This window comes from Zerene cesonia, chromosome 9, assembly GCF_012273895.1.
Source record: "Zerene cesonia ecotype Mississippi chromosome 9, Zerene_cesonia_1.1, whole genome shotgun sequence".
Taxonomy (NCBI): Eukaryota; Metazoa; Arthropoda; class Insecta; order Lepidoptera; family Pieridae; genus Zerene; species Zerene cesonia.
In genome coordinates this window covers 958337-985385 of record NC_052110.1, presented here as the reverse complement: position 1 = coordinate 985385, position 27049 = coordinate 958337, and the positions used below count along the sequence as shown (strand labels likewise).

General features: G+C 31.6%; 1 protein-coding gene across 1 annotated transcript in view; it reads right to left on the bottom strand.

The window, feature by feature from the left end:
* The window catches only part of LOC119829116 (tachykinins), a 39677-nt gene extending 14533 nt beyond the window's left edge, over positions 1–25144 (bottom strand). Inside the window, exon 1 of the mRNA XM_038351505.1 lies at positions 25047–25144. The gene's annotated coding sequence lies outside the window, so the exon portion shown is untranslated. The remainder of the gene's footprint in view (positions 1–25046) is intronic.
* Positions 25145–27049: the final 1905 nt, after the last annotated feature.

Sequence of the window (27049 nt, the reverse complement as noted above, 5' to 3'; positions counted from 1 at the left end):
AATGTTTTTTGTCGTCGAAAGATCTCGAATTTTGGTTGTATATCTGTAGAGAAATGGTTAAAGCAGATGTCAAGTCACCACCAGTTAGTAAGGAAACCAGAAGAACATGCGAGAATGTGAAGAAGTTGTAGGTTGTGCTGTTAGAATTTTTCATTTGCGCCAACAGAAGGAGCCTTTATGTTTTTTTTAATGTCGTATATTAAATCACATAATATTTACGCTAATCATTTCTTTATCTGACTGTACATGACACGTCATAAAAAACACCCATACATTAGTCCTTTACAAGCGAATACTCAATTGGAACCGTGTGATGATCCCATTAATGGACATATTATCAGATACACTATCTTAATGGGATTTATGGACCATTGTGCGATAGATAACTTCCAATGTCACGATGTACCCTCGTAATAACCGCTTGTACCGGATAGCCCATGTTGAAAACATTGAATATCTTTTTATCTTCTTAGGTTGAATGATTTAATGTACATCTTAATCATCATCATTAATAAATGGCCGACCGTTTTCATTTTGTTTTCTCATCTTGTCTAAAAGTCAACTCACCAGCAAGAATTAGAATTAGATTTTTTTAGCAATTAAGTAATTAAAGAAACAGAAATTAAATATTTTCTTAATAATTGTGACCACGAAGTAATTTAATACTGAAAAATGAATGGAGAGTAAGCATTTTCGCTGTATCTATATACATTACCTTTGAAAGGGAATACTTTTATACGTGTAGAAGGTATCCTTGCCGCACTCAAGTTTATGAAACTGCTCATAACATCATACAGAGGACATGAGTACAGTTCCTTTAATGGAATAGCTTTTCTTCGTTTAGTTTTAGTATTTGACGCACTGTAAAGTTTATATATGTCAAAGACCAGTGGCCCATCGAACTTTTTAACTGATAGATGGTCATTTTTATACTAGCTTCATGGTACATGATTTACAAGATATAGGCGTCAATTCCATATGGATCACACTGTCGCTTTGTAGTTAGATTATAAAATAAATAATAATAAAAAAGTCTTTATTGTACACAAAGAAAGAACAATACAATGGACATAATATGAAAAAATAAGTACAGAAGGCGGTCTTATCGCTTGCAAGCGATCTCTTCCAGGCAACCGCAAAGCAGAGGAAAGCTGCGAAGGGGGAGATTATGTATTATATGAAATTAAATAGTATCGATTAGTGAATTATAGATTTATATATTTGCTATTTCTGCATACATATATATGAATCTACAGAAATATTTATTCTCGTAACATGTACTCTCTTATTAATACACAATTGACTTTGAATTAGAAGCCAAATGTTAATAGTGATGATAGGCCTAAGCAATAATTAGTAGGTAACGTGAGTTTGCGTGAATGTTGTCATCAAATTATCTTTTAATTGTCTGTAGTAAACAGGGTTTGGATGCCTTATATAGTAGTTCATTTAATCACTCGCCACTTTTTGAAATACTTTTTACTAGATTTTTTACTTTTAGTTTTATATCATTCAAGTGCTTTATAAATGTTTTTTTTTGTTTCTTAAAGAATAGAGAATGTTTATTATTAACTTTTATTATTTATGACTTTTTTATTATTGTGTTAGGTTTAAGTAAATGTGTTTGTAATGTTGTATTTGTGATTGAAAGGGTTTTCTTTCTTTCTTTCTAAACATAAAGTTATGATTTTATATAATTTATTGAAAGAGCTTTGCTTTCATAATTAAGACGGAAGGCATGTACGGCGAACAGATGTTTGTCGCCTGATCACCCATCAACAAATCGACCGTAGTTGAGGATGCTTAACTCACATATTGTGGAATTGTCACAAGTAATTGTCAAAAGACATGGTAATTGTAATTTGCCGTGGAAGTCGAGAAAAAAGCGATTCACTTACCTGCAGAAAAGGTCATAAAAGTCAGCCATAAATAGCTATTAAGTTAATAAAATCTCATTCGATGTAGTTTAATATAAGACTAAGTGTTTATGAGCACTAAACTTGAAAACTGCAGTGTTGTTCGGATATAGAATTCTAGATGAGTGAGACTTTATATCCGACTGTGCTTGAAGGAGGATAATGTTTTATGAAGGTATTTTTGAGAGCTTTTCTGTTTTTAAGAAATTTTTACATTTTATTTTTTCATCATCACGTCATATATTGATGATTTGCGCCATTAAATATTTTCGGTGTGATAATTATTATCATTATTTAGTTACATATCACGACACAATGATAAAATCTTAGTGCGGATTATGATCAGTAATAACTAACATATTTTAATATAATTTGGCTCCAATGACACAGAAAAATGAAGCATTTTTATTTTAGTCTGATTATAAATATTATCACCATCACTTTCGAAAGATCGAAAGCCTTTACAATGTAATAAAACACGACAACAGAACCGACGGTATTAAGTTGTGATACAAATTTATTAGGATAGCTCAAATGATTTGGAAAAGATTGAAGGAAATGAGATAGATTAGTTCTTGAGAACACCCACTCGATGTAGGCGTCATCTGTAGCAGCGTAGCGCCGTAGCACTTCGTAGCACAGGGACATTCGTAGAAATGGATTATAACCTTTTTAATGCTGAACTGTTGATGTTTTTTTTTTTAGAATTTTAACTGGCAAATAATCTTTTTCTCTCAAATTACAAGGCATAGTGAATAATAATTTCCAAAAAATTATGACGTATCTGCGGTGTGGTACCACTTAAAATTTTTAACTCGGACCAAATGGAATATCGACCAATAGGAAATCGTTGTCCAATCGAACACAAAAATAATCACGTCGAGTGGTTGAAAATCAATCGTTTTATCAAATAATTAACAAAAAAAAAATACAATCGAATCGTGAACCTCTTCTATTTTAAAACGAAACGATCTCTATAAACTAAACGCCCCACATACAGCTTATTCAGCAAAATACTACCATGATAAAAACAGTATAAGATAGTTAAACTGACAGTAAAACAGATGACATTGGGACATAAAGGAAGCAGCGTGATACACAGCAATTAAGAATTGAACAGTTCCACAGACCCGTTGGTCAACTGGGTCTCCTGTTTTGTATTGAAATAAAGAAATAACTAGAATTATAACTAAACTGATAATTAACACATAGACTATGCGACTTATAGACTAAGTGTAGGAAAAAAAATTAAATGTTACATTTATTTTCATGTCAAATCTGCTTCCCAGTGTGACCAAGAAGTAAACAAATAATTATAAACATATAACTATTTTTCCAGCTTAATCGGTGAATTATAGTAAAGTTAAGGAAACAGAACATTCAAAGGTTATATTACGTGATACTTCAGCATGCTGCACGAAAATCATGTAAGCTTGCGAACATAAAACAATTACATTAATTAGTATTGAATCGTATTACAAGAATTATATCTTACCTTTTTGGTTGAAAATTGGTAATTACGTAAGACAAAGTAAATACACACAGATTTTTATAAATAGATAATATAGGTACTACACGTTTCAAATTCGGAATTATTTATAGCGAAATTTCTTATACTTAATGTATACAATATAACTCCATCTTCCTCGTCTCATTCTTATTGTTTATATATTTCCAACGACAATAAACGCGCAATGAGAACCATCAATATATCACAGTTTTCCCTATCATGTGATATTTAATTTTTTTCGTTTATTCCATTTTTTCCATTTTGCCCATGTATTTATTTTCAATATTACAGGAAAAAGTAATAATGAAGAATCGACTCTTGTCAGATACAGTTACTAGAATTGTTCAATCATTTGGAACTAAGGCGCTGGTTTAACTAGAAAGTTCAAAGATTGATCTTCAGAACTCGTTTCTAACTTTAGCCAGTTAGAATTTTTCTGAATATATTTTATAGTAATATAGTGTAGATTTAGTGTAACATATAATTAAAGATCGCTAAAATCGCTTCAAAGCTGCAAAGGGAAGACGAGTTTGAATACATTGTTTTTTTTTTTCTTATATAGGTGTTACAATATTTCAAAAAAAAAAAATCAAGATCAGATAAATGTTTTTTTATTAAAATATAAACTGGCGGACCAGTGTGCTTTTTACAAATAATATTAAAGGCCTCAATGATCAATCATGCACGACCTTATAAATGTTAAGCTAAAAATAGCGAACGTCAGAAAGCGATATTAATGAATATTCTAATCTTTCCGGTTGAATGGGTAAAGACGAAAACCTTTTATTGAAATCAACGTTGGAAATATACGAATTGAATGCATTCTATACGATTTGTATGGTGCGAAACTGCGATTCATTGACGTGTTTGTAATGATGGATGGAATCTGTACATTCGATGAAGATTTTAGTAAGATTCGTTTTAATTACTATGAGTGCACTGCGTCGCATTTACACGTGTTTCTTATAAATGATAAATATGAGAGATTCAACTCGTATATCTGCAAGATTCTCGCATTTGAATTAAAATATTCCATTATCGTTAATTGCTATAAAACTACGAACATGTACAAGTGTATGCAATGAGAGCTGACCAAGAAATGTGTATAACATCCATTAACCTACAATTGGCATACGTCGTTATTTTCTGTTTACTACGAACGTCTGGACCGGTTTTAAATTGATATAAACAGTAATGCCGAAACCTTTAATTCGATTCCAATTCCTTCGTATGAATGACGCTATTAATAATAATAATAAGATTATTTTTAAACTCAAAAATAGGAATTAAAACCTGAAAATCCTGAATTTGCAAAAAATATAGATGTGTTGATTATAAAAAAGCAGTAGCTTTAATATTAAAATGTTGTCAATTTACCGAAATTTCCTCACCTCTATAAAATTTAAATATTTCCCTAAAATAACGTTACGCTTACAACGCAGGTAAACTGAAGTTTGGAATTGTCTCAAATCTCCGCTCACAAACTTTGCTCTTCAAAGCTGGCAACAACTCAATTTCTTACGTTTACCCTGTTATTAACTCATACGATACTTTTACTAATTTATTTTTCTCGTGCTTACCTTTGAATCTCCTCAAACTTCAAATTAAAATTACCATCGTCTTAGAAGTGAACTTTTTTCCATAAACTAACCTTAAACTACTGCTACTAAATGTTTGCTCAATATTGTTTGAAGTAGTTAAATAACTGTGTAGAATTAATATTGTTTTACTATGTACTAGCCACTTGCTCACTAGCACTCCACCCGGGTAGACGTATTTTACAATCTTATGGCAACATAAATAGATTGTATAAAAGAAAAATAAAGATCATGAAATTTAAATACATTGCCATAATTCCGTTTATAAATAAATATTAACCAGACAGTATGAACTGTTAGGAACCAAAATATATATACGTAAAGAGGAATTAAAAAATTTGGATTTGAAATTATATTATCACAAGATAATAAGGAATTTTTCATCAAAGGAAGAAAAACCATTAAGCTTCCATAATGCATATTAAATCAAATATGCCATTGCTTCTGAATCTTATAAAATATTGTAGAATGATATTCAGATATTTAAAAGACAATTAAAATGTAGATTCCGAATTAATGTTTATTAACTTTTATTATATACTAGCTGCGTGCTCCGGCTCCGCCAAGGTTATTATTTATCGTTATTGATATAATATAAACTATCCAATAATATAACTATCCAATTGCATCAAACTGCATATTTTGTGCAAATTTGATTAAAGTCCGTCAATTCTGGAACAACGTGACACATAATTTGTTTAAATTAATAACTTATAAATTAATAAAATTTTAATGAAGCTCATAAATTTGTTAAGTACGCCAATCCTCATAGGCCTGTGTCAATTATCATCAATGCTGATAAATAATTTCATCACCGTGATGACAATATTACGAAGTGAAGTGAAGAAGTCTTCGTAATATATTTTTCTTTGTCCATAATGTTCTTACAAGCATGTGTCCTAACTGAAACAGCTATATCGCATGAAAAATTCTACGAAGGAATACGATCGAGAAAATGTGAAGGTTCATAGCAAACAACGTCGCGATCTAAACTACTGCTGCTTACGAGACAACTTGTCAAAAATTCTTATGAGTCTTCAAAGAAGATCATAATGCGCTAAGTTTTCTATTGGTGTTTGCATTTAATACAAACTTTTGTTCTTTGCTTAACAATTTTCTTATTTTCTGTACAAAGAATAAATTTAGACGCATATGAACTTTACTCATCATTTTTATTTTGCATATCAACTGATTCGTTCCTTATATAGGAGCTAGTAAGTTTAAATTAACATGAAAATAATGCTAGTTTTTTTAAGAAATTCAGTAACTTGCAATAACGTATATGGATTACGGATAACGGAGGCCTAAGGTCGGACATAGTTCTTTTTCTGTGCTGAATAAGCTGCAAGGAAGGCGGTGGCAAAATATTATTTCTCTTTAGAATTATTTTGTGTAAACAATGTTATCTGCTTACTTATTTTTCAAGGTCATCAGTACGCCTGCATTTTTTTTCTTTGTGATGCTAGTGCCTACTATATTATGCTCCGATAAAAATCGATCTAATTCTGACAATATAAAGGCGGATCAGTTTTTAAAGCCCCGGCTTCGCCTGGTGTTTATATATCCTATGTCACTCAGTGAAGTTGCAGCTTTCTAACGGTGAAAGAATTTCTGACATCAGTTCAGTGATTTTTAATGTGAAAACGTTACAAATATACATAATTATACATAAGTTTATTTTTTATAATATTAGTGTTTATTTTTATTTCGAAGCAAAAGTTACTACACATTTCTTTATTTTCCAAGTTAATTTTTCAATAAACATATAATATTCTTCCTACATAGTTGGAGATGAAATATATTTCATTCGCATGCAAATATCAATGTGATCTCGTATTAGATCCTTTCAATACTAACGTTATTTGATAATCTGCTCCCAATTTACTCCCAAGACTATCTCTTTACACAGACAATTCCCTATTTTCAGTTAGTTCAACAACTTCATGATCTTCCAATACCCAAATTGCATATAACAAAGTGTGCATAAGACATTTTGACGTGTATATTACAAATTAAACAAATCCAACGTTGAAATAGCAAGAGTATCCGAACGTTTGTCGGTCTGGAAGTCTAACTTCGTTTTGCTTCAGATTGCTCCGGCCGAGAGTTTATTAAAATATTTAGTCGACTCAAAATTATTTTTATTAGATTAACACGGGGTGAATGCGTAATTTAGCAGAAATTATTGTGGACGTGATTTCAAATAATTTTCACTTATGTAAAAAGCTTACGAGATTAATACATAAGTGCGAGTAACTGTTTGTATGTTTGTTTTATAGTCGTTCTAAAAACGTTCTAACGGACTGAATAGCTAATTACTTCAATTAATTCTCGAAATATTTTAGTCCAATACACTATAAGTACTACTTAATACACCGGTAATGATAAAAGAATAAAGTACATATAGAACTAACCATAGTCATTTAAGGCATTGTTATATTATAATAGCTTTTCCATAAGAACATATTCAAAATTATATCCTCATGTAATCTCATAGTACATAAAATAATGTACACTAAAACGTATATATATGTCAGCTATACAAATTCATTATGTATATGTATATTGTCGTATATGAATACGAAACCTCCGTCATGTCAAAACCCGCATTAAAATATCCTATAAGGACTCCCCGCAGCGATGGTCGATTCATACCAACAATTCTAAACATCTTATCCTTGTTAACTTTTGTAAATATGAAAATTTTTATTCTTAATGATCTACAATGTTGATAAATGGAAGAAATGTAGTTGAACCTAGGCTATTTTTAGTATACACTACTACTGAGATAGATCAGAGGAGTGAAACTGGTGGTTTAAATAAAATGAGTGTCTATCGAGTTCAAATTGTTAGTGATAGGATTAAAGAAAGGTTTAAAAGGTTCAATGAGTCAATCCGTCAATCTATTTATAGTAAATGTATTCTAATAAAATATTGTAAAAGCGCAATGGAAAGGTAACTAGAAATCGTTTTAAAAAGCCGATGGAATGATAATATTTGACCAACATTGTAACACTTTTTTTTAACTTTACTTTGAATATCGGTGGTTAAGACCTGGTCTATCACTGCTCGAAACATTGAAGGAAAACATCTCAACAACAAATAGGAGGACTCTTTTCTTGCAGTGGGCTCAAATATGATGATAATGACTTTCTTGCAAACATATGTAATATACAATACAATAAACTAAAACGTATACCAACAATCACAGCACAGAAGGCGGACTTACAACTTATAACCCACTTATAAACCGTACTTTGTACACAGGTACACAGGTATATTATCCTTTGTAAGGATGTGTGTGTGTTTGTTGCTCTTTCACGCAAAAACTACTGAACCCATTGAATTGAAATTTGATAAGCAGATAGCTGGACAACTGGAATAACATACAGGCAACTTTTTATCCCGATATTGCTACGGGATACGGACTTACGCGGGTGAAACCGCGGGGCGCGTGTAGCTAATATATTATAAAATAATATTTAGGTTTAAATAAAAAACAAATAACATTTATATTTAAAAGCATAACGTGTAATAATAAAGGATTAGGACGGTTAAACGTGACACTAATTAGCCGACCCACACTTGTCCTTTTTACTTCAAACTTTTAATAAACGGATTTCGAGGGATAATGTCATTACGCAAAATCATTATCCAAAAAAATATGTATATATTGCAATGGAATATTATCATTTATCATAAGTAATCGATTATATATAAAAGAATCCCTATTTCCCTTGATCACGCCAACGGCTGGACCGATTTCAAAAAATCTTTCACCATTAGAAAGCTGCTACTACACTGAGTGACATAGGCTATATATGTACCACGGGTGAAACCTGGGCAAACAGCTAGTAATAATATACATACAAACTTTAATGACGTTTTACTGTACTTTTGACTTTTTTACATAATTGTTAGGTAAATTAGAAGTATATTTTTTTATAGTATTTTATGTTGCAGAAATATATTTTAAAACACTTTATGTCAATAAAACTGACAAAAATAATTTTATAGCTTTTACGATGCCGTCTACATAAAATGTTCATCAACTTAGGTCTACGGTAACCATTACCAGTTTAGTAGTAGTACTTCGTTGATCGAAATATGACCTACATTCCGCAGTTCTAATATTTATAATAAGATAAAAGCTTCTTAAGCAGATTTAACAGGCAGCTTCATAAATACCTAATTGTTTTCCTAAAGAAAACACAGCTCGGCTTATAAAACGCCTCTAAAAGGAGACCTAAGATCACCGTGTTGGATCAGAATAAAATAGCTTTAAAACGCAATAATTTCATTTACAATTAAGTCAAGTAACTCAGTACACATCAGTTGAAACTCTTGTAAACTAATTCTTATTTCCTATAGAACACAGGAATCCTTGAATCGTAAATATGAGCGAAAGTTTGCGTAACCGTCTGATTGTAAGTTAAAAGTTGCCTAGAGTAGGGACAGACAAGTTTCCGCAGATTTATACGGGTAATAGGGCGTACTTTGCATGCTAAGTAGCATTTATTAATGTTGAATTAAATCCATTTTACCTATGCGCAGATAGCGAGATTTTTTGTTGAAATTTGTCGGTTGAAGTCACTGTAGTTATAGCTGGTGGAAATTTCGAAGATATTTGAAAGCAGCAATGTGGACTGAATAAAATTAAAGATAAACTGATTTATATTTGAATGTAGTGTTTTTCCACTTCTAAAGTATACATAACAATGTACTAATATAACAGGTATGCGGACGGTAAAGACGGTAATTTTTGGAGGATATAATCATTATGAGTAAAATTATGATAATAATATACCCATTTCGGCACTGCGAGTTCCTGGTCAAGATTGGTATGAGCGAATTAGTTTCAGACTTGTTTATTTAATAATGTGAAACATAATGTTCTAATACATTATAAACGGTAATTGTACCTTTACTATTTAATGATCACAAATTAATGGTTTATGTATAAGCAATTAAACGAAGCAGTGCAATCATTGATAGAAATTAAAAACGGACATAAAGGCTTTTGCAAACAATAAAACATCTTAAACGAAATAACGGTTATCATAAAATTTATTGAGACGTCTGCGAAACACAATGAATCCCGCGATAATTTTAGTATCGTAACGTAATCAAATAAGAATTTAACCACACCTTAGGGACGATAAAATGAAATAATGTAAACTTTACGGCTAGCTTTGCCTCCGCAGACGATCTCGACAAATTATTTATTGGTTTACGAGAACGTAAGAAAGCACTAAAGGTGGTTATATCGCGGCGTTGATTTTTATTTACTCTAATTATGTTAGTGTTAAATTATGTTTACCTTTGTTTTAGTATGTTTTATTAGAAACAGAAACAGTACTCGGAGACAGGCGTATTGAATACGTGATAAAACTGGATAGCAATCACCAATAGATGGTAAGTTTGGGAGACATAATTTTCAATTCACTTCACTATAGCGTAGACTAAAAAAAATCTACCCTTTACATAATTCTAGGCCATACACTTATTGCCTGCCGTACAAATTCGTCTACCAGTTTTTGCCTAAAATTAATAAAATATTGATCAGGAAGAAGATGAAACGATATACACGTAACATTTATATTCTCATTAAAATGCAATTACTTTACCACAATTGTAGCATAGTCCTAGTATTATTATTTAGACTGGTTACACATTAAACGGTGCTGAGAATGTGAATAATGCATAGCAGCTCGCTTTCATCTAACGCTTTTAGTCAAATGCCTCTATACTTAGCATAATTACTGGGTAACATTTATATTAACATAATTAACTATCCAGTGATTGGAGATATTGTAGGAATTCGTCCTCCATAGTCACCTACTTTTGTTGGACACAAATTCATAAAAATTAACTTTCTTATCTCATAAAATATACACATATGAGAATATTTTCAGTTTTTACAAAACTAAGAATTGACTAGTTGGATATAAACAAATTATTTCCGTACCTCAGTGACTTGAAATAATTTGGCAAAGCTGGTTTTAAATAAGGTAAAAAATGTTTTCTTTACATATGCAATTAATTAATAGAGAACAGTTTAAAAATATATTTCTAATGGTGCGCAAGATGATGTGATTGCGTGGATAACTGATCGTGTAATCAATGAAACAATTGCGAACCAAGGCATAACGAATTTTTCGAGAATTTACTTTCTGATACTTCGCATAATGAGGTGTGAATTACAGTTACAACCATAGGTCTTTATTTTACTACAAAAGTTGATAACGTACAATATCATGAGTACAATAGTGACACAAGGTTAACACTCAGCATAACATTAAAAGAAGCTTCTTGGTTGTAAATTCAATCCGGTCCTAAACCAACATCACGTTACGTAAATAATGGTTGATTTTCTTCAACGTTACGCTTGCTGTCGCTTTTTTTTACAAATAAAATGAACGCAGTTTGAATATCACTTACACACGAGTTTCCTTACCTTCTTGTTTTAAATGTTTTATTATGTTATACTTATACTTAATATTTGTGTATACAAAAAGCTTTTATTTAATTTCGTTATTCGTGCGCAATGCACACATGATAATAAAATATTATTTGAAAATTAAAAATATTAAAAAACTTAGTTTCTAGTTAGTTTCATTCATTGTTATAATTCGTTCATAAAATAGCACCTTAATTGTGAAAGAAACTTTTACGTTCAATTTAAATTAACAACAGAAAAATGTAATGTGAAATTCATTATTTAGTAAAAATACCCTAGTCTATTTGTATTGAATTGAATTTTCTACATAGTAATTTTTATTTTTTTGATTGTATTTTATACTAGCCATGCCGATAATACCCGTAAAATTCCAAGTGCATTTTTTTTTTAATTAAATCTTTTATGTTTTAAATGCGAAAGTGTTTTTTTTACGTTGGTTTGCCTTATTTCTTACGTCGCAACAGTGCGATTTAATACTTTGAGTTTTATCCGCCGAGAACGAATTTTGCTTTAAAATGATGCCACAATGTACCGCAATGATATAATAAATTAACATACACGTTGCTTTATGTCATAGTCAGCAGTGGGTCGCTTCATGGTAAGCGCTACCACCGCCCAAGAACAATTAAAGAAGACATAAGGTCAAATTGCAGACTTTACCCTCTACAAATGAATTGCCGACTTTAAATTGGTAAGGGATAAAGAAAGGATTAACAAGAGGAATTAAGGAAAGGATTGGGAAGGGTAAGGAAAAGGATATGGGCCTCCGGCTCCCCCACTCACGAAACGAAACACTTGTTACTATTTTACGCCGATTTTCTGTGGGGGTGTGGTACTTCCCCGATGCGAGCTGGCCCAATTTGTGTCGAAGCGTGCTCGACTTCCACATAAAAATATTATGTTTTATTGTAAAAAATACGCTCTATACAAATAATGTCAAAAAGGACTGCTCAGAATAATATGGCCCTATTTATACTACCGACTATAATAATAGTATAATAATAGATAAAATTCACCTGCCATTTCTTGTGCTTAGATCGTATTGGGTTTGACCCACGCTGACCTGACCAATGCATTGTCAAATGAATTAAAAGTGAAGTTAGACTGAAGTATTGACTCAAGTCTCGAATGAACCAAAGTGTTCACCGTCTGAACCCTTCAACGTAAAACCTTTTATCTGGAGTAAGTTTACTTATTATGGAACAAATAAATATCATGGTTACTTGTAAAACAAACGAAAGTCGTGTTTTTAACTTCAAATTATGGTTTTAATCAGGTTCAGTACATCAGCAATGATGATGTGGTGAGTTTTATGTGAATGAATAGTCATTAAACAAATATCATTCACATTTTGTAATCGTAAAAGACGCATTGGTGTAGTCGTAGCATTGCCATTATTACAAACAAGAAGCCAACGACAGAGCGTTTCTAGACAAGACTTGATAAAATACCTCAATGATAATTTACATATAAATATGCATTACATGCAAACATGTAAGATAGCTGCAACAGACCATTCAACACAAATGACAAATGTATCAAATATATTTTCAATGACCTAAAACGATTAGGCGAATTAAATAGATGAACCCTGCTTGACATAATTAATTAGTGACGAGCACATTTAAGCTGTGACCGCCTCCTTGGTACAGTGGCTAACGCATGAGCGTAGAACCGAGGGGTCCTGGGTTCAATTCCCGGTGGGGACGCACAAAAAAAAATGTCTCAGTCTGGCAGGACACAGAAGGTTGATCACCTACTTGTCCGTAAAAAAATTGATCAGTGAAACAGATGTACATCATCTGCCCCATCCCCCACTAGGGGACACGGGACTTCACATACACACATTTAAGCTGTAATTAATTTAGTAAGTTGAAGTGGCGCTGGGCTGGGCACATAGCCCGAAGAACCGATGGCCGTTGGGGCAGAAAGTTTCTCAAATGGCGACCACGTACAGGACGTCGCAGCGTTGGACGGCCTTCAACAAGATGGACGGACGACCTGATTAAAGTGGCAGGGAGCCGCTGGTGATCGGTTGTTTTGGAAATCTCTGAGGGAGGCCTATGTCCAACAGTGGACGTCCTAAAAGGCTGCACAGACGACATTTAACCTGTTAATCAACGATTGGGATTTATGATTTATTTGCTTTGTTTTCATGGACTAACGTGAATTAAAGCGTATTTTTTTGCTGCTGTTATTATAATGTTTATAGTTGCGTAACAAAATCTAACTGTAGGTATACTGTAACTGTATTTTGGCCAGGGTGGACTCTTAACCCACGAATACGTAGACGAAGACGCGACTGTAGGGCTTCGCCCTGAAAAAGTTAATATCAGATCTACAGTAGAGCTAAGTTTGAAACTCTACACGTTAAGTTCAAATTAAACAATTATAATAATAAATTTAGTTGCTTGTTCATATTCCTATGTATATAGGTTGTGCGTTATAACTATAATACAGTCTGTCTCTAGAATTAGTAAAATTTAACTGTTCCTCTCAAATGGGTAGTTTGGTTCAGGACATCCTTATATAGGATGATATATGATGAAGCAACGAAATTCTAAACGTCAGTGCCAATCAACATCACCATATCGTTCGAATAGTTATAATTCACACAGAATTTACATACAGACAGAAGAAAATACATGTCCATATTCGTATTTTTTTCAAATTCTATTCTTTCGAATTAGGGTTATTAATATATTGTGATTATAGTTAGTTCTATTTAGTGTGAATTCATCAGAAAAATAATTAAACAAATTGAAATGCATCGAATTGTATATTATAAAAAAATAACAATGTTAAAAAATATCAGTTTGAAATTTAGTATTGATAAACATCGCTATGTATGTCTTTACATGGCAGCTCAAGTTCTACTACTAGTATAGTATTATGCTATTTGTGGTTCTACATCATTTATTAAATCCAGTATATCATGTGGAATTACGATCTGTACTTTATAAAATTCAAATAAAAACACAGCCACATTCCGATATACAAGCACTAATATTAATTCGATATTTGAGCAAACAAAAATAAAAAAAAAACCCCAACGATATCTATTGGGCGCACGTTGTAGCGAATTCACTTATCTTGGAGTCCCGGGGGTCGGGCCCAACGATTTGTGTGCGTTCATATCGCTTTTATTTGTGACCTGTTTATTATCGTTATTTGTAGAGTAATATATAGCTATTAGGTTTTTCATCACGTTTTATAACATACGAGTTTATTATCCAGCATTTTGTTTTTTATCTATTCTTCGGAGAGTTCATGTTAATTAAACAACTCATATTTAAGCCACTGACCTAACCAAGTATATCTAATATCTAATAACAAAAATGATGTCACAACAACATTAATTAGTAACCTTTTTTATTAAATTGAAAAGCAAACATTTTCAAAAACGGTATGCGTGGTAATATGCTTATATAATTTCAGTAATTCGTTTTTTGGATAAAATTGCTTCTTTATTTCCATTACGTATATGATATTCTTACACATACACACGATCTTCTCACGTTCACATAATAAACTTATCTAATGCGATACTTTTAATTTTCCGGTCAATACAATGATTTATTCAAACAAAACTTTTAACAAGTTACTTGCGATTAATTTTGAATTGCATGTTAAGCGCCACGATTTCAGAACGAAGTTTGTTTATTTATTCTGTATTATGTAGGATATTATAACATTACAATAGGAATCTGCTATTATCTAGGAATCTGCTATTATCATGACTTTCATACAGAAACTAGATCCTTTTTGGCGGTATTGTGGGACACGCTATTGTTGTACTTTTTTTTCTCTCTTTTCTATTATTATTTACTTTTGTTTTAGTTGTTTATTTTATTATTTTTTATTTCATCTGTGTTTTTGTGTTTCATGTCGCCAAATAAATGTTTTTTCTTTCTTCTTTCTTCTTCTTTCTTACACTGGATACCGGAGAAGTATTTGGCCGCTTTGACAGTCCATCAGTTTTTTTTCGTACATAACTAATTTAGAAATGTCCTACAACTTTTTGTAATATTCAGCGAATGAATCAAACACAGCAAAAATGAATAGATAAATTTTATGTCTTATATTTATGTTACTGTAAAAATTGTCCTTGGTTGTTTGCAATCCTAATACTAAATTAATCTAATACTAAAAGTCTAATACTAATACATTACTCGTGCAAGAAATTTCTGGTGATTTTTTTCTTATGTATTTGATGTGGTAGTATTTCATGAAACTTATTCTATCAAAGTTTGCATCTTAACCTTAATTTCATAGAGGCCAGATGCACGGGATAGGCGAAGATATTAAGTTTCCCCACAATTATCATTCAGCCCAGACCTGTTCGTGGTTGATTGAAGTATTGACGTCATTTCCTTTCCAATTAGTTTGTCTACTAGACTTGAAATGTGAATTATGTTCATACGTGCTTTGCGTCTACCAATGTGTGTTTAATAACGACTGTTTGTTGGTGCAGATTTTATTTAAATTACTTAGAATCTATATTCTTCATTAGGCCATAGGTTATGGTCAATACGCCATCGTATTTTTTTTTTTCGATTACAAGATTTAGAAAATGTTGGTTAAATATACCATTTAAACATTAAAATAAATCGGACTTAGAATGACTTAACATACGACAACCTGGTAAATTCATCATACAAAATTAATTGAGAATATTTGCAGCGGCAGTGACTTCAAAGTCACAATTATAAAAAAAGCAAATATGTAGTGTGATTTTTGTTTTAGTTTTGACAAAACCCAAACAAGTAGCATACAAATTTAAATGTAAATTCCGATAGCATTACACCTAAGGGCGATCCTCTTGCGGAACATCAAAGTCAGCCTGACCTGTCACAATAAAGGTGCCTGCCTGTAGCGGTAACATCGGCTTTAGCTTTCATTTACGAAGATTAATTATCATAGCGCCAAATTATCGTAGTGGGTATTGATATTAATTATTATTCGTACACGTGCACCTGGGTTTAAATCAACGAAAAAACAATAGCTTTATTTTATTAGAAGAAACCTGAATGAATCAGGAATGATAAAATACACCAACATAAACATTAACAATATTAATTGCTGTGTATTTTGCCGCAACCCTATTTCGATGGAGAGATATTTCGCGAATGCCGTCCCATAAGGACATATCGACAAAGCCCTTCGTATAATCCCCCTGATAAAAATAGTGACAAACTACGATAACCTTTTAATACACTTAGACATAAAAGATTGAATGTTACAGTGGATACATTGATATCTAACCGCTATCGTCTATGGTCGAGAAAAAGAAATATTATTGTAATGGCTTTTAACAATATTTACACGGGATCGAATAAAAAACGATATCGAAAATATGAAATGTTGGCGTATCTAAATATTGTAAGAGCTCTAAGTGTAATAAATTTGCTATATTTATTCTGTAAATATCGGAATTCGAGTTGTGAATTCAGATTCAAAATATAATATAGTTAAAAATTAGAATGTGTATTAACAGTATATTTACAGAAATTATAATTATTAATATTACAAATACTATATTAACAGTATATTTACAGAAATTATAATTATTATATTATTAATCTCACAAATCAAACTTTGTTTCATTTTTTTTTTTCCAAAGTCCTTAGCAAAGTGAAGCCATTCATAGCCCAAATAAATGTGATTAATTGTTAAGTCTTATTATATACTTATGTTAACATCGTATTATATGATTATGAATATATCGACTGAACTCTCACGAATAATAATATATCCCTAGTAATTTTTCTTTTAAAACCGAATATAATAACTCACTTTCTTCACACCAATATATAACAGTTTTAACTATACAAGAAAGAAAATTGCGAAACAATAGTGGCATTAAAAGTTAAAAAGGTTGTTGAGAAAGTTTAATTGTGTCCTTTATGAATATTAATAGCGATTGACGCAGTTTATAAAAGGCTAGGTGCTTATTGCAATTTAGAGGTTATTTTATGTTTGTGTTAATTATTTGTGTCATTGTGCCAACTGAGATTATTTGGTATTGTAATGTCCATATTGTGATATTGGAACTTACCAATCGATATCCAATATGCAAATTATTATAACATTTTTTTCTGCAGTTGCTCACTAAGCCTTAATTAATAAGTATTGTATTATTATTATTACTGTACAAGATGTATTTTCATTCTATAAGTGCCTTACATTCTAACATCTATGAGGGTAATATAAAAAAATAAATACGATATATAAGGCAAATCATATCTTATACCATACGAAGACAAATTTCAGACCAGAAAGGTGAGTAGATCAATAATAAACAAATCTTTTATTTAAAAAAAAACCAATGTTTTCGCCAATTCTAATTTGATTTGAAAATTCATTTCTACTTGTATATAATAGGTTGGACATCTACGGAATAACCTTCGAATGGAGAATTCTAGAGGTAGTCTTATCTATTAATTATTGGACACTTCAGCATAACAAATACAAAAAATTTTTTGTACATGAATTTAATATAATAACAATTTATTTTACTCTATAATTTTACTCTATAACTCTATAAATAAATTGTTATTGTATTAAATTCATGTACTGTAAAAAGGCCTAAATTAAATATTTTTTTATGTTGTTTTTAATATATTTTTTAATTTTTTATAATCTGACTCAATTGCAGAACTTACATTGAGTACTTGTTTAATTATTGTTTTTATAATGTTTTGTGTCTGGGACTAATAAGGTTGCTAGAATTATCGATGTACTTGGACTACTTTTTACTGTGATACTGATAATGCGTATTTGTGTGGTATTTGCTACGAACAAGCCACTCTGTTAATTTCACTTGACCACGCGGGCGATGCCGCGGGTTACAAATATACAGTAGTATGCAATTTTAATTAACACATCATTCCTCATACCTTATAATTGTAATATAAAAAAAATTTAAATATAATACGTTCATTGTAAAGTCCTCTTTGAATTTCTGAAAGCCTGGTGCATTGTTTTGTATTTCGAGCTTGTTTGTAAACAATATCGGATCTTACTATCACATATTCTCTTCCTAGTTATGACAACCTGGTACAATGTTTTGGGTTACGGAGCTGTTGTGTAAACAACGGGCGGGGCTTCTATCTCATTCATATCTATGTATAGCAAAATTGTTTGTGCTGCTGTCTTTCTTTACATTTAAAAATATCAATATTATTTTATTACTTTTACTACTAGTATAATGAATATTATGTTATCTGTACTCAGATAAATTACTATCTTATATGCGTATACTTAGCTATATTACAAAAATGTTCATATAGATAAGGCATGCATAGTTTAATATTTTAATTCAATATTTTTGATATAATAATTAATTAAACATTGCATTTATACGCTCAATTTCTTAGCAAGAAAAAAACTTGACTTTCTAAATGTTTTTAAATCTTTTTTTTTCATAAAACCAACCAAACTTAAGAAATTGAGTAACTTATAGAAATCCATAGTATATTTAACACAGTAACAAACAATTACTGGTATCCTTAAAATATACAAGTAAAGCTGCATGCATGAGTGATCTTGAAAGCTTCGAACAACACTGACACATTGTGCATAGAATAAATGATGCACACAAACAAGGACGGGGAGAGATAGCTCCTCTCAATAGATGCTCGCCTGGTACACGACGTTTCGGGTTTATAGTGTAACGAAGCAATGAATCCCTGTGATTATTTTGTATGTTGTGTACTTAATTAAATTTATTTTGTTAAAAAAAAGATGTATTTAATAAAAAAGAGAGATATTTATTCTCGTGGAAAATCTTTACCTTTATTAAATCGCATTGATATTCTGTGGACTTTATGGTATATACTATATATATATCTGTAATTAATTCTATGTAACTATATGTTACCCCTAGTATATAAACTATTAAGTGAATAATAGTAGGAGAAAATTACTGAACAAACATTTTTATGCACTAGGCAGATCATCATTGGATAATAGACCATTCTACAAGGTATCATCAACCCGGAAGGAAATGGTTGTGAAATCTGTCTGGCTCAAGGACCATATCATTTAAGATTTTCTAAATAATAAATTATGTCACATTATACATTTCTAAATATTTCTATCAATTATACCTACATACTATCTTGTAATACATTAATATCTATTTAAACGAAATAGCTTTTAGACCTTCCGATGTTCCGCAGGTATTGGTAAATGGTGTGCAATGGAATTTCTCTAATACAATGCAGTGAGTTAGCACTTGCTATGCAAAACCTGCAATAATGCAAGCAAACCGATCATTTATCCATTTATATCGCTTCAAACTTTGCCGATATTAAACTTAGAACTGTTTTTGAAATCAAATTCAAATATTTGTTACAATAATCACATTTAAGTTTGGGTATAATTTAATTCCTACCGATTTTATTTTTTTAATACACTAACTCGCCCACAACACTTCGTCAGCTCTCATCATCATCAGCCCATACATGTTCCCACTACTGGGACACGGCCTTCTATGAGGGATCAGGCCATAATCCACCGTACTGGCCAAGTGCGGGTTGGCAGATGTCACATGTTATCGAACTTTATCCTCATGTGCAGATAAATTGAAAAATCAATTTATTTCCTGCACGCTCGCCCGGTCTCGAACCCCGACTTATCGATTTTGAAGTCCGAGGTTCTCACCACTGAGCCACCATTGCTTATATTATCAGCTGTCATCAGTACAATAGTGTATGTTTGGCATTAATACAAATAACTCATTGATGCTTCGTCCCTATTGTTCTTATATTATATCCAATTTTCAAATATGGTCCACTTGAAACTCGGATTAGCGTTTCTTCAGCTTATTATTCGTAAAGTCACCTACATCTCATACATTTATATGTACACAACCTCTCAAATATAAAACCATAATTCTTTTCCTAATTAACAATTAAAGTCCACTGTTTTTCTCATAGTGGCCATCAATTCCACTGCAATAAAATTAGTACCTCTAACCACTCCTTTGGTACGTCATCACAAACGCATCAAATAACTCAAATAGCTGTTTATATATACGTACATACAATAACGATAAATTCTACAGATGGCACGATAGCCAAACCGATAGGAATACAGATCTCATGAATACATTGAAATATGGCGTCGGTTATTGCGGTCCTCAAAACCTCTTACCGCTAAACTTTACCCAATTGCCTTATGATTGGCATCTACACGATTCACAGTTTTGAATTTGTTTTTTAATGTTGTGAATAAATCAAATATTAAATATGTAGTTTTGAACAATTATCCAATAATTAATTGTTGTTGTTAGAAATGGAATTAAAATTTCCAATTCAAAATATCCTGCAACTCATTTTTTAAGTTATTAAAGTTGAATATAATTTAGGCGAATTTTAAGAAAGCAAAACGATAGCTGACCGTTTATTGTTATTGATATTATGTATGGATAAATAAATAGTATTTTCTTTCAATGTTCAGAAAACTATTTTCATATTGTATATATAGAGCATTGCGGTAGTTCATTTTCTATACCCTTTAATTGTGGTACAAATATTTTGCACTGTGATAGATTCCTATCGAATTTAAATGACACTATTGTGTCCGTACAAGCTGCGCCCCGCGGGTACACACGCGTAAGTCCGTATCCCTTAGGATATCGGGATAAAAAGTTTTTTGTATGTTATTCCAGTTGTCCAGCTGGCTACGTACCAAATTTCATTGCAATTGGTTCAGTAGTTTTTGCGTGAAAGAGTAACAAACACACACACACACACACATACATCCTTACAAACTTTCGCATTTATAATATTAGTAGGATAGAAAGTAAGATTGTATTAAATACCAGATATTTGTATACTATTTCAAATAAGGTTTACCATAAAATAATGTTTTAAATTCTTCCGTATAATGTTAGCATTTAAAATTATTTAATCATCTGCACGCATTGTATAATTATTCTAACAAATACGAGCATAAATCTACACATGTTCGAAATAAATGATACTAAATTTAACATAATCTGCTTTCGCTTAAATGTTATTTTCGTAGTATTTGCTATGAATAGAGGAAAAACTTGTTTATTCATTATATAACAACGCATAGAGATAATATACGTGCATTGTTTTACGATATATGTGCATCAAAATAATATCGAATTAGTTGAAATGTCTATATATAAAGTTTACTTATTTATAGAAAGCTATACAAAGGCCTTCATTAACGGTATGATAAATATATAAAAACTTATTTGTCGAAAAAAATACACGTGGGCGAAAACGCGTGTAACAGCTAGTATAAAATACAACAGCAAATAACATGGACCGAGATAAAAAATATAGCAGGTGAATCGAAAAATTTCTAAGTATAACCCCACCCACGAGTTATCGCACCCCTTTTTACTTATACTTCACCTCATGGTGCGGGGCATATTTAGAACAATTGAAAATAAATATATAAGGAACATCAAATGTTTTAGCTCACTATATTTCTCAAATTTTTTTTATTAGAAAGCCTCGTGTTATGCTCAGGTAACCGTTGTTATATAATCTGTGTTTCTTCAGTTTTTAATGCATCTTTACATTTATTTTACGCATAACTCACAGGAGACTTGATCATCAACTGTTAATAATATAGGTAAAAACGTGGCATATTTATTCGAGTTGAAGCACGGGTAAATAATAATTATAGGGATATGAGACTTGACCATAACAATAATTGGTTAAATGTAAACAAGGTAAAGTTCAATAAGTACATTAAATGAAACGTGTAACACGGTACAACGAATGTCAATCGTTCGCGGTTAAAAACGCATTCAGTCGGAAGTGCGTAATTGGCTGTTTTGGTCATCTGTTACATCAATGTTGCGGATATCGGATTATAATTGTTGTCGTTTTTATTAACATTTCATGTGTGACAGTTGCTTTTATATTATATAGAACCTCGTCAGATTTATGGAATAGGAATTTGAATAGTTGGGGACATTGGGCTAACGCTAACTCGCAGCGCTCGCAGGGCACGCAGCGTAAGCTCTTAATAGAAAAAAATGTGCCCCGGTTTTGAAACATTCTTCATTGGTGCTCCGCACCTATTCGTCATAGCGTGAAGATATATAGCCTATAGCCTTACTCAACGACGACATGTGACATCTGACAGCCCGCACTTGGCCAGCGTGGTGAATTATGGCCTGAACCCTCATAGGAGGCCTGTGTCCCAACAGTGGGAACATATATGGGCTGATGATGGTACTAGTATACTAATGAGTATGATTAGATATCTTAAAAATTCCTGTATGCAGCTAGATTATGATTAATAAAAAACACCTACGCTTCGGACACGATTTTCAATATATTCGCGAGAAAACGTCTCATTCCCCTGAGAATTTCCCTTGACCAAGTGGGCGAAGCCGCAGGCGGAAAGCTAGCATATATTCAACCAATTTAAAAAAAGGGGGAGGTTATCAAGTCGATTGTCATTTTTTGTGCTATTACTTCATAACTATGTACAGAGTGAACCGATTTTTATGATTCTTTCTTTTAATTGAAAGTTGATGCTTCCCATTGAAATATTGGTCTAGTTCTGACAATTTGATGGCGGTTTGGTATTTTTATTGTTGTTGTTGTTGTAGTCCGCTTGTTTTCTGGATTAAATGAAGCAACAAGCAGCAGGCTACTTTTGGATTCTCGGACTGTATTCTCTGATCTATGGATATCTTATACCGTTATCAAGAATCTATAAATGAATAAAAAGAAAAATCCTTGGAGAGATTTTACATAGAGTCTAGTGATTTTATTACAAACTAGACGCTCTTCCCGGCCTCACCCGCATATCAAGATTCCTGTTTTATCTCAAAGAAGCATTAAATCGGTATAAAAAGTATCCTATCACCCAAGTCAACTCATACCCTGTCTGTATAACAAATTCGATCAAAATCCGTTCAGTACTTTCAGCGTGATTGACGGACAAACGAACTTTCACATTTATAATATTAGTGTTATATAGTTGCATAATTATTGTTTTTAATTGCTGCTTTGCTGCGGAGGTGCTACTTTCCTTGTAATAAGTAACAACGACTTACGATAAAAACTTTTCCGTAAATGTTCGTTGACCCTTTTTTAAACTAGGATAAACATAGCAAAAGGTGTTCCAGCTATTTCCAGCTATTATTATCTTATTTTTATCATTACATGAATATCAATAAAACCGTCAATTGTTTATTTAGTAATTAGATTAAGTTTCTTTGTAGTTTTTTTTCTTTCCGACTTTGAAAGCTCGAAGCAATCTAAGATAACTGTGAATGTTTTTAGCGTACCTTTAAGCAATGGACTGTATTTTTTTTTTTCATGAAGTTCTTAGGTTCTGAAAAAACAACCTGGATATTTCTGCAACCGTGAAACCGTTGTCTTTTAACTGTTATTTATTTATAGAAATGTCGTCTTTATAGAGTTTTACCATTTATATATAAAATAATTTTTCGTAAATCAATGGATTAAACATGAACATGGTAATTGAAAGGTTTATTATTTATTTTATATATTTATAACTCTTTAATCTATACTATAATATTATAAAGCTGAAGAGTTTGCTTGTTTGTTTGAACGCACTAATCTTAGAAACTACTGGTCCGATTTGAAAAATTCTAGAATACATAGCCCAATTGTTGAGGAAGGCTATAGGCTATAAATGTACCACAGGCGAAGCTGGGCCGGAACCTTAAATATAAAGGAACCTTATTCGTTTTAAGTGCAAAGAAGTATAGAATAGATTATGAGGCGGCCTTAACACATAATAGTGATCTCTTCCAGGCATCCGGGGTAAAAAATAACCAGCTTAATAATATTATTATTAGCATTTTATTGAAAAAATGAAGATATAGAACTGAAACCTTAAAATAGGAACTTTAGGAAAATTTAGATGTTTATTTTAAGATGCATGCGTTAATATTAAGTGAATTTATTGAAAAAAATTATAATTACTTGTATCTACAATTTAAAATATATAATAATATCTTTTTTTTCGCAACCTGTAAAAACTATTGCAACATCCTCAGTTTATTTTTAATATACACAATTTTTAATAATATATTTAATTTAATCGAAACCGTAAACTCCATACATTGTTCTGTAATTTGTATCCTTGTGATTACTCTCAACTTTATATAATTCAGATGCCTTTATTATACGAATTTTAATCTCTCCATCCATTCTAATTTATGTTTTTTTTTTTCAATGATAATGGTAAAAACATCAGAATATGTTTACAAAAACAAAGTAAAAAGGTTTAAAATTATTAAGTTAGTATGTTTTTCTAGATGCAAATACAATAAATGTTACTGTTTAATAGTGACAATTTATTACCGTGTTACGAGATTTTAAACTGCTATATTACTTATATCAATATTATTGAATACTTTATTACCCCGAGAAAAAATTATATATTCAAAATGAAATAAATAACAAATCTTAGCCTGAGTTTTTTGTTTCTGCAACAACTTTCGTTAATTAAAACGATACATCAAAAAATCGCCTTAACGATTACCACCTATCACAAAACCTAAAACAAAAGTAAAAACTACTCACCGTTAAATTGATGTTATTGAAAATGCACGACGACTCACAATGTCTTCATAACTTTGAACGCAACAGATATTTTCAGCCACACTGGCGCGCGGGAATTCCTACAACTGCTGCAAAGCGCGCGAAAACTCTTCTACTTACGTCAAAATTCAACCAATCAGGTCCGCCGCACGCCTCCGCGCGCTTCTATCCACCAATCACGTTAAATGTGAAACACTTAAAAACTTTAATAGGTTTTTCATGTCACCCTTTCAATAAAGCTAGGAACATATTGCTCACACGCACTTGATGGGTTTTCATTACATTTCCTGAATGCATCGTTATAAATCATGTGACGGCTTAAAAGAAATAAGAAGACACCTTTCTTTAATACGAAACGACTGCATTTTGATGGTATTTTAGTAAAAATGCATGTGCATTTTTTAAATTATCATACATTAACAGTCACATACAAGCGCAACTTCTTTAAATATAGCACTTTCAAGCATATCATAAACATAACAGATATATAAGAATAATTTTAGGGCAAAGTCAGCTGTGTGCAGTGAGTGTGCTCCAGGCTTATAGTACTCCATCATTCAAATCTTTCTTTTATATCTGACTAATTGTGTGTATATTAGATACAAAGTTGTTACAATGATAAGCAATTTTAGTATCATTATTAAACAAACCGCCACACTTTTATTGAACGATTAATTAAGATTTGTCACATAATAAAGGTACGATAATGTGAAAGTCGATCACTGAAGTAACGATGCTGGGCGCTTATCACGCGTCTCCATAAGTCATCAACACGCGACCCACCATTTCAATGACCTGTCATAAAAAAACAAAATTTAAAATATCGAATTTAACCATTAAAAAAAAAATTTGCTACTAGTTCGATTTAAGATTTAACGTAAATTTACAAACTTTTGGTTTAAATTTTGAGTTGATTCCAAAGCTACATCATAATTATTGATTCGAAGAATCGTTTTATTCAGATTACATACATTTACGATACATACATACATTTAGATACTCTCAAATAAAAAAAAAAAAATTCGTAAGCTCCAATTAAAATCCCTATCAAAATACAGAAGCGATATTCTTACTAGACAATTATTTATATTTTTGTAAACGATCGCAAAAACCTCAAGAAACAATACTTGCTACTAACTATAAGACACATATATCTTATGTTTTTGTTTCATGATTTCATTTCGTAATGTAAATCAATATATATTCTTTAACAACAGCACAACATGTATGTATTTTTAATTGTTCCTCCATAAATTTTTGACCTGAAATTTTGGTCGGCCACCAGTTAAAATGTCCTACATTTTTTATGATATAGGTATCTAATACCTTTAACCTATTTATCTTTCCTTCAACAACATTCCTTAAAAACGACGGAGATTTGTAATTACTACCATATTCCAAATCACAAACATAAAATATATCGATCACGCTTATTATATATTTTAAGGTTAAAACGATGGCCCATCAAGGCCCAGGGCGCCAAATTTGAGGGAGGGGGGGCGCTCTATTATTGTTAGACTCCGTACTTGACCACATTGCGCTTGAGCTTATTATTTGTGGGATGCTTACGCCAGCATACTGATACACATAATGTGTGTTTGCTAGATGGTGGGGAAAGATCTTCTAAGTTCGAGCGTGGTGCCAGATCATAGAGCATACACTATAATATACTGGTAGCGCTAAATCACCAATTTGTATACACCAAGTTTGCTCGTTTTGAGCGTCGCTCCATTATGCAACATGAAAACGGTCTGAAATGCTTTAACTGTATTGCAGAGGGCACAATTTCTTCTAAGTGACTTTTTTAATACCATTATTCAAAAGTCCACTTTTACACCTATTATTTGTATGTATAACTAATAATTTTTCTTTGAGTGCCACAATATCTATATCCAGAATTTCAGTGATCCTAACATCGGCACCGGTTACCAACACCCTTAATACAGTATGTACCACAGAGAATGATACTGATTTCAAATTTCGCA